This window comes from Hevea brasiliensis, chromosome 1, assembly GCF_030052815.1.
Source record: "Hevea brasiliensis isolate MT/VB/25A 57/8 chromosome 1, ASM3005281v1, whole genome shotgun sequence".
Lineage (NCBI taxonomy): Eukaryota > Viridiplantae > Streptophyta > Magnoliopsida > Malpighiales > Euphorbiaceae > Hevea > Hevea brasiliensis.
Genome location: NC_079493.1, coordinates 90,500,422 through 90,511,297, shown reverse-complemented (window position 1 = coordinate 90,511,297; position 10,876 = coordinate 90,500,422).

Sequence of the window (10,876 nt, the reverse complement as noted above, 5' to 3'; positions counted from 1 at the left end):
CATTTTTAAAATTTTGCGAAAAATTCATATGGTGACAGCTAAAATTGAAATAAAATAGTTCTTCCAAACCTGTTGAGAAGCAATTTATACAATAGTTCTTACACAATTGAATTCAATTAAACTCAATCATTTCATTCATTCCACCAAATCCAAGAAAACATACTCAATTCATATACGATTCAAAAGGAAAGTTTATATTCAATTTACAACTCAAAAGAAGCAAAATATTATTACAACTTCATTTGTACAAATGGTTATTGGTCTTTATATACATAAAGATTAATTTACATCAAAAGGAAATTTACAACAGTATAACTGATATACCCGAGAATAGTCCAAATATAGCTTTAATCACCGCTACAAGCAGTTCACTCTGCTGCTTTATCTATCTCCTTACCTGTGACAGCATTAACAAGCCATCACTGAATAATTTACTCAGTGGTATACAACTAAAAATTTAAATTTTAGTAATAAGCATAAAGTATCAAAACATAACAAATCATGGTTTCCATGTATAAAGAAACATTCTATAATTCCAAATAAATCATAATCATTTATTTAAAATCATATTTCATTTAAGAAATTTGAACTCACAATTCACAAAATACAGGTGTTGCCAAGAACACACATTTTAAACTATGACACAAAATTTCGCGATCAATGCCGTGTTGTATACCATGACAAAGCAAATCAACCTCACTAACCATTATTAATGAGGGAAGGGCTAGCTAGCTAATGAGTACTCATATAGTCTCACCCACTAACCGTTATTAATGGGGGACATAATCATAATCAATTATCAGACCCCAAATAGCCGTTACTACTGGGGAATTCCGAATGGGACTATCATACTAACTGTGGTTTTAAAACAATTTCAAACAATTTCATTCATCAAAATATATTTACCAACTCACAATCACATTTTGATTCAAAATAATTACCCAAAAAGGGTAGGCAACACACAATTTCTCAAACACTTTAAATTTCATTCAAAATCGGCCCACCCCCTGCTACAATGGTATAAAATGGCTAACATCTTCCTTTCTAAAATCATAAACTCATTTAACAAAATTAAAGTGCCCATTCAAACCATTTACAATTTGAAAATAAGGAAAGGATTTAGTTGTGTACAAGCCTCTTTATACTCCTTTTACTTAGTTCAACTCTTTCCCTCTTTAGGAGGCTCATTTTCCATTGAAAATACACAATGGAAATGTCTCAATACTTATCCCAATTATCTCTAATAACTAACCAAATGAATGTCTACTGAATGCCTAAGTTTCTTATGCAAATTCAAAATGTTTGGGTTCTGGACAATTTTATGCCCTGAATTTTGAACCCAATTTCAACCTAGTTCTAGTCATAATTTTGTAACACTCCTATATTCGGTAGTGCGTTCTACTGTTCTGGTGACTAGTGTTTGTCCGGACAACTAGGATGCCTAGAACTACACTTAAATATTGGTGAGGAGATATGAAATAATGAAATATAATAGAGGGAAATACAAGAAAAACAAAGGAAAAATAATAGCAATGAAATGTAACCAAGTTAAACGAGCCAAAAACCGTAACGATGGGTGACCACACGGGAAAGTTACGGCGCAGGCAATAGCCGACCCCAGGACTGCAGGGAACCCTCGGAATTTAGTTTCGACACATAATTAAAGATTTATTGAAGTATAAATATCATTAGAAATATCAAAGAAAAATTAATTAATTAGTACAAAGAAAAACGAGAAATCTAGAAACCGACAAAAACTGGTGTTACCGAAAAATCGGGAATACAACCCGAATAGGGGCATTTTGGTAAATTGATACCCCGAGTTGTCTTTTGACCTAAATATCCATTAAAAAAATGATATTAAACTTTGAAAATGTCATAAAAAAAAATTAAATTTTGGTACATAATGTAAATAGTGGAAGAATGGTGACAAAATTGTAAAATTGGAAACTTTAGATTATTAAATCATTAACCAAAGTTTAGTGCTCCACTAACTACATTATGAGAGACATAAAATAATTCTTAGTGGGCAGAAATTGATCATCTTCAACCTTCACAAAAAACCAACTGAAACACTCACCATTGAAAGAACTCTATAGCTGTCCATGGTGAGCTCCATGCAACCTTGATCAAGTCACCTTTTCCACTAGGTTCCTTCACTAAACCTTGTCTACACACCTTGGGTAGCAATAAGGGAGCAAGAAAGATAAGTTTTGGTTGAGTTTTGAAGAAGTCTAAAAGAGGTAAGTGGTTATTTTCAATTCTTGTTTCATTAAAAGTGTAACTAAGGTTAAGGGTAGTTGAATTATGGAAGAAGATTGAGGTTTGATGAATTATTAGTGATGGAGCATTTCGGCAGTCATGGAACTTCATCATGTACAGCTTGTTTTTGCATGTAAATGGTTGTTTGAGATGTTAAATGTAACACCCTAGGCAAATCCCACATCGACAAAACACGGGAGAGATGCTGGGCTTATAAGTTGGTGGTTCGTAACCCCTAGTGATGCGTTTTAAAATCGTGAGGGCTTCGGACCAGAGCGGACAATTTCACTAGTGGGCAGGGCCATTACATTTGTGGTATCAGAGCCACTCTGCGTGCAACCTTGAGCGATGGTGGGGCAAAACTCAGTGATGACGCTGAGTCCCATAAGGGGGATGGATTGTAACACCCTAGGCAAATCCCACATTGGCAAAACACGGGAGAGATGATGGGTTTATAAATTGGTGGTTCGTAACTCCTAGTGACGTGTTTTAAAACCGTGAGGACTTCGGTCCAGAGCGGACAATATCACTAATGGGCTGAGCCATTACATTTGCGGTATCAGAGCCGCTCCGCGTGCAACCTTGAACGATGGTGGGGCAAACCTCAGCGAGGACACTGAGTCCCATAAGGGGGGTGGATTGTAACACCCTAGGCAAATCCCACATCGGCAAAACAAGGGAGAGATGCTGGGTTTATAAGTTGGTGGTTCATAACCCCTAGTAACGCATTTTAAAACCGTGAGGGCTTCGGCCCAAAGCGGACAATATCACTAGTGGGCCGGGCCATTACATTAAATCAAGTGTTTAAATGTATTGGAGTTGGTTTTCATGTATAAAGTTTGATTTGTAAGCTTGAAAAGTGAAAATAAAAGTTGATGTGTATGTGTAATTTTTGGACAGCCTCAAAATGGAAATTGGTAATGTTCAAATTCAAGAAATGTTGTTGAAGTATTATACAAAAAAATGGCAGCCTATGTGAGTGGAATAGTAGTGATAGGTATGTAATTTGATGATGAAAGTATGTGTGATAATTAGAATGTATTTATGTGTATATATTGTTGGGATTGAACTTTGTGAATTGTGACTGCATTTGGTGTATTTTGAAGTGGTTATATTCTGTCCAAGTTGACCTATAATGTAGAGAATTGAATGGTTTTGGTTAGTTCCAAATGCAGAATAGTATGGAGAAGTAAGGAGATAATCGGTGAATGTGTGTTGGTTTAGTGTTTGAAAGGCAAGTAGAGGGCAGTGTGCAAATGGACCTATAACCCTAGGTGTGTGGCTCCAATTGGTATGGTATGAGGCCAATTGGAGGTGAAACTAGGCACAAAATGTGCCAAATTTCATAAAGAAAGCCTACCTAAATTCTGTCCAAAAAGTGACTTGAAACATGTCTAAATCCAGATTAGTGACTTGAAAGCCTGAAAATTAACCATTTGGGCAGCAGTTAGTATTTTAGCCATAACTCACTCCAAACAGGTCCCAATGACCTGAAATTTTTACCATGAATAGATTAGACATAAAGCTACAATTCTTATGAAGACACCAAAACCCAGAAATGACCATAAGCAAGTCAAATAGCTTGCACAAGTTCGGGTATAAAAACTGCCAGAACCAGAAATGACCTAAAAATGACCTAAAGTTGCCATTTTAGTGCAATCTGTCCAGCTTTAGTAAATTGACCATATCTTGGTCTATACAACTTAGAATAACCTGAAATTTTGCCCCAAGTGCAATAAGACATAGAGCTACAATTTTGCTTCTTTGACCAGAAGCTAAAAATCAAGAGAAATAGGACTTTAAGCTAGACCAATCTAGCACACAAAAATTGAGAACTTGACATTTACATACAATGATGCTTGAAATAATTTGACAATGAATGCCAATTTGTAAAAATGGTAAGTTGCACTATATTGGTAGCATATTGAAATGCAAAATGTGACATATAGATAACATTAAACCTAATTCACCTAGAGTGCATCGAGGGTCAACATTAGGTTGACTAAGGAAAATAATAGAATTTAAATAAATTAATTATTAAACCTTATTGTTAGAGACAGTTTAAATAAGTACTGAAACACTTCAAATTGTGTGTTTTAGTTAGCAAAGACTCAGGGAAGGGGAAGGAAACACTGAGTTAGGGCCAAGAGGTTACACTTCAGAGGTTTGTGCACAACAGTTATTTCTTTTGAATTTTCAATTAAAATCAATTATGACAATTTGTCTGTTATTGTTTAAATTATGAAAATTTGTTTGAATGATCTTTGATGGATACTTATTGTTTGAAAAACATTGCAAATGGTTTGAAACCACGGCTATCATGTATATTGATTGAATTCCTTGCTAGCTTGTCTAGTGGGATGAATTGACTTTGAATTCCCTCTCTGGCTGAAGTGTTGAGGTGTGTGCCTGTTAAGGATGAATAGGATGAGTACTCATATTATTGCTAGCTAGCTATGTTATTCCTCATTAGCCATTGGCTTTAGGGATGAATTGGACTATGGGATCATGAGTAAGCTGTGTGTATGATTTATTGACATTTATTGTAATATTGTGAAATGGAGTTTAAATTCTTTGTGACATTCTTTGTCTTTTGAATTTAACTATGATTTTAAGTATCCATAGTTCATATGATTTATGGTTTTAAATTGTATTTTCTTAATGTTGTGCACCACTGAGACATTGGCTCAGCGATAGCTTTTTTATTGCTGTCGCAGGTAGACAGACGGTCAGAGCAGCAGAGTAAGCTGCTTGTACCACATTTTGAGATTTCGCTGGGTATATCGACTATACCATATTTTGTAGTTTTTATTGTAATGTATGTGCACTGTATGTATATATTGTACTTAGTCTTGAGCAGTTGTAAACTAAAATTGTAAATTATTTTGGCTTGTAAAAATATTGTGATGTATTTATCTTATCTCAGCTTTTGAAAACACTGAAAAATTGATTGTTGAACTGAGTTGATAAATGTTGAGAACTTTATTGTGTTGAACTGTTATTGGAGTTTGGGGATTGAACAAACTTATTGGAAGTGCTTTTTATAGGTTTTTGAAGAACTGTTTTATTCAAAATACAGATGGCACTCTGCCAAAATTTTTATAGAAATTATTAATACTTCAAATATGTTATTTAGTTACACTTCAGTAAAAATAAAAAAAAAAATAAAAAAATAAAAAAATAAAAAATTTAACACCTGTCAAAAGTGCTCACCACTGTAAAAAGAAATAAGAAAAGGTTTAAAATCCCTTATAGTGTATTTAATGGGTTATCAGTAGGTGAAGTACTTTGGGATCATATTATGCCTTACAGAGGGGTAGGGTGTGACATGTTTTAGTGGTATCATAGCTAGTTTTTAAATTTTATTTTCACCTGTAATTTGAATATTCTTTCTTATAGTACAACTGCTCAATATCATTGTTTGATACATATAGGACATTACATTATAAATATGCACTAACGGGAGGAAATCTCCTTATGTTATTTGTTCAGGAGGTTTAAGATCCTCAAATTGACTATGGAAGAAGGGGATCGTTCAGTCGATCAATCAATAGAGGCTGAGGTACAAGGGGATGCCCCAGCCCTACACAATGTGAGTGGATCAGCTGCACTAGGCCCCTCAGTACCGCAGTTCCCTACTCAGTTTGCACAGTAGATGGCTGCAATGTTCCAACAGATGGCTAGTAACATGCCTACTTAAGTCCCACTACAGACACTAGTGGTACAACCACAGTCTTCAACTAGGCAGTATGACAAGCTAAGTAAATATGGGGCTACTGAGTTCAAGGGGACAGTAGATCCTCTAGAGGCAGAACAATGGTTAGAGAGAATGGATAGGGTGTTCAAAAAACTGCACTGCACAGAAGAGCTGAGATTTGAGTTTTCAGTGTCACTACTACAGGGAGATGCATATGGCTAGTGGAAAACCATTCCTCATAGTTTGGTGGAACCCCCAGTACAAACCTGGGATGACTTTCTGTGAGAGTTCAGACAAAAATATATCCCAGATGCCTATGTGGACCAGAAGCTACAGGAGTTCTTAAGTCTGAAACAGGGAAGTAGGTCAGTGGCAGAATATGAAAGGGAATTTTCCCGCCTGAGCCACTATGCAAGAAGTCTCCTTGCTACCAGCAGGGAAAGATGTAAGAGGTTTGAAACCGACTTGAAGCCTAGTATTAGATTACAAGTGGTCGGATTCAAATATAGTAACTTCTCTGAGCTTATATCTCAAGCACTAGAATTAGAAAGAATTGAGTCAGAAGCGGCCCCAGAGAAAAAGAAATCAGAGAAGACAGAAAAAGAGAAAGAGGGAAAGTCAGTAGATCAGAGTTCTAGTATTCCTATTGGGAAGAGAAAGATCTTCGAGGGACACAGCAGGGGTGGTAAAAAGTCTGGTAGGAGAAGATATTCTAGATAGAAACCTCCTCCATTTGGTCAGCAAACTACCAGAAGTTCCTACCCTCGCCGCCAATGTTAAACTTGTGGTAGAATCCATGGTGGGGTATGCTACAAGGCTACAAGAGCCTGTTATAACTGTGGAGGCGCAGGACACTTTGCCAAAGACTGCACCAGTGCCCATAGAGTTGGGCCACCTCCTACTACTGCTGAAGGGTCAGTTTAGAATCCTACCATCAGAGGTTCACAACCACCTAGCAGAGGTAGAGGCAAGGGTAGAGGTAGTCCAACAGGCAGCCAAGGCACAGTGAATCAATCAGGGCAAGGCAGTGCTCCAGTCAGAGTCTTCGCAATGAGACAGAGAGAAGAGGCAGAGACATCTGATATTGTGGCTGGTACCTTCTTAAATTTTAATCAAGATGTGTTTGTATTATTTGATCCAGGTTCTACCCATTCCTATGTGAGTACTAGCATAATTGATTGCATTGTTGTTTCGTGTGTGAAAATGGACTTTGAGGTGCTAGTAACAAGTCCGTTAGGACAAGATGTCAGGGTCAATAAAATGTATAGGGATTGTCCTTTGGTGATCCAAGGACACACTTTTCTGTCTGATCTCATTGAAATGCCCTTCAGAGATTATGATATCATCTTGGGCATAGATTGGTTAGCCAGGCATCACGCCATGATTGACTATAGACTGAAGACAGTCACTTTTGGTCTCTCTCAGTATAGTGATGTGGTAATACATGAGGAGAGGCAGCTATTGCCATCAAACATCATTTCGGCTGCACTAGCCAGAAAAATTATCAGAAAGGGGTGTGAAGCATACTTGGCGCATATGGTAAACACCCAAGTGGGGAGCCCAGCATTGAGGGACATGCCTATAGTATATGAATTTCCAGATGTGTTTCCTGATGAATTGCCAGGATTACCTCCAGAAAGAGAGGTACAGTTTGAAATTAATGTTATGCCTGGTGTGGATCCAATCTCCATAACACCATACAGAATGGCACCAGTAGAGTTGAAGGAGTTGAAGGTATAATTGCAAGAACTACTTAAAAAAGGCTTCATCCGCCCTAGTGTGTCACCATGGGGAGCGCCAGTATTGTTTGTTAAGAAGAAAGATGGCACTCTCCGCTTATGTATTGACTACCGACAGTTGAATAAGGTGACAATAAAGAACAGATATCCATTGCCTCACATTGATGATCTGTTTGATCAGTTGAAGGGTGCAGCTGTATTCTCCAAAATTGATTTGCGATCTAGTTATTATCGGTTGAAAGTGCAAGAGCAGAGTATTCCAAAAACTGCATTCAGAACTCGATATGGCCACTATGAGTTTCTGGTAATGCTATTCGGGTTAACTAATGCTCCAGCTGCTTTTATGGATCTGATGAACACTATCTTCAGACCATATCTAGACCAATTTGTGGTGGTGTTTATTGATGATATTTTGATATATTCGAGGAATGCAGAGGAGCATGACAGACATCTGTAGATTGTACTACAGACCTTAAGGGAGAAACAGTTATACGCCAAATTGTCGAAATGTGAATTTTGGCTGAAAGAAATCTCTTTCTTGGGACCTGTTGTGTCGGCTGAAGGGATCAAGGTAGAGCAAGGTAGAATCTATCCTTAATTGGAAGCCACCCAGGAATATCACAGAAATTCACAGTTTTCTAGGTTTAGCTGGATATTACCGCCGATTTGTGAAAGGGTTTTCTATGTTAGCCTCTCCACTGACCAAGCTACTTCGGAAAGATGTAAAATTTCAGTGGACGGATAAATGCCAGCAGAGTTTTGATGAGTTGAAGAGGTATTTGATTGAAGCTCCAGTCCTTACTTTACCTACCTCGAGTAAAGAATACACAGTTTATATTGATGCTTCTCACAGTGGGTTAGGCTGTGTACTGATGCAAGATCGAAATGTCATTGCTTATGCATCACGCCAGCTGAAACCGCATGAGAGGAACTATCCGACACATGACTTGGAGCTAGTAGCTATTGTTTTTTCTCTGAAGATCTGGAGACACTATTTGTATGGAGAGAAATGCTACATTTACATAGATCACAAGAGCTTGAAGTATTTGGGCTCTCAGAAGGAATTGAACTTGAGGTAGAGGAGATGGTTAGAACTGATTAAAGACTATGATTGCTTAATAGACTATCAGCCAGGGAAAGCAAATTTGGTGGCTGACGCCTTAAGTCGCAAGACTATGGCAAGTCTCAGAGTTTCTCCTTTGTCCATGGTACATGAGTTGAAAGCACAGCACACCAGTTTAAAGATTAATGATGAGGGACAGACAGTAGTTGCATGGCATATACAGCCAATGTTGATTGATCAGATTAGAATAGCTGCTCAGAGTGATGAAAAATATCAGAAGCTACTGAAAGAAGTCCAGCAGGGTAAGAAACCTGAATTCTCTATGAGAGATGATGGTTTACTACTACATCAGGACAAAATGTGCGTTCCTAATGATGTGGAATTGAGACGGATCATTATGAAGGAAGCACATGAGTCTCCTTTTGCTATGCATCCTGGTGGAACAAAAATGTACAGAGGGCTAAAAGAGCATTACTGGTGGATTGGTATGAAAAGGGATGTAGCTGATTTTGTCTCCAAATGCCTAACTTGTCAGCAAGTGAAGGCAGAACATCAAGTACCAACTGGTTTGTTACATCCATTGCCAGTACCAGAGTAGAAATGGGAACGGATAACTATGGATTTTATAATGGGACTTCCGAGGACACAGAATAGTCATGATGCAGTATGGGTTATAGTTGACAGACTAACCAAGTCTGCTCACTTTCTACTAGTCCGGATAGACTATAGTTTGGAAAGATTGGCCAGATTGTACATAAATGAGATTGTAAGACTGCATGGAGTGCCAGTATCGATTGTATCAGACAGAGATCCTAGGTTCACTTCTAGATTCTGGGGTAGTCTTTAGAGCGCCCTAGAAACTAGATTGAACTTCAGCACGGCATTCCACCCACAGATAGATGGCCAGTCTGAAAGGGTAATTCAGATATTGGAGGATATGCTACGGGCTTGTGTGATTGAGTTTGAAGGTAGTTGGGTTATACACTTGCCTTTGATTGAGTTTGCTTATAACAACAGCTACCAATTAAGCATTGGGATGCCTCCATATGAAGCTTTGTATAGTAGGAAGTGCAAAACTCCCCTATGTTGGGATGAAGTAGGTGAAAGAAAGATGATTGGGCCTGAAATTATTCAGCAGACAGAGGAAAAGATCATATTGATCATAGATCGACTCAAGGCTGCATCAGACCATCAGAAGTCCTATGTTGATCTGAAGAGAAGAGATATTGAATATGCAGTGGGTGATAAGGTATTCCTCAAAGTTTCTCCTTAGAAGAGGATTATGAGATTTGGTAGAAAAAGAAACTGAGTCCTCATTTCATCGGACCATATGAGGTTCTAGAAAGAGTGGTTCCTTTGGCATATTGGTTAGCATTACCTCCAGAGCTAGAAAGGATACACAGTGTCTTCCATGTGTCCATGTTAAGGAGGTACAGATCTAACCCATCTCATGTACTATTAGTTGAAGAGATTGAGGTAAATCCAAACCTCTCATATGAGGAACAACCTATAGAGATTCTGGCATATGAGGTGAAACAGCTGAGGAATAAACAGATACACCTGGTTAAAGTGCTGTGGAACCATCATTCAGGCCAGGAAGCTACTTGGGAACGTGAAGAGGACATGAGGAGACAGCACCCACAGCTGTTTAGAGACTGATGCCAGGTAAAATTTTGAGACGAAATTTATTTTTAGGGGGGGAGAATTGTAACACCCTTATGTTCGATAGTGCGTTCTATTGTTCCAATGACCAGTGTTTGTCCGGACAGCTAGGATGCCTAGAACTACACTTAAATATTGTGAGGAGATATGAAATAATGAAATACAATAGAGAAAATACAAGAAAAATAAAGGAAAAATAATAGCAATGAAATGTAACCAAGTTAAACGAGCCGAAAACCGTAGCGATAGGTGACCGCACAGGGAAGTTATGGCGCGGGCAATAGCTGACCCCAGGACTGCAGGGAACCCTCGGAATTTAGTTTCAACACATAATTAAAGATTTATTGAAGTATAAATGTCATTAGAAATATCAAAAAAAAATTAATTAATTAGTACAAAGAAAAATGAGAAATCAAGAAATCGACAAAAACTGGTGTTACCGAAAAATCAGGA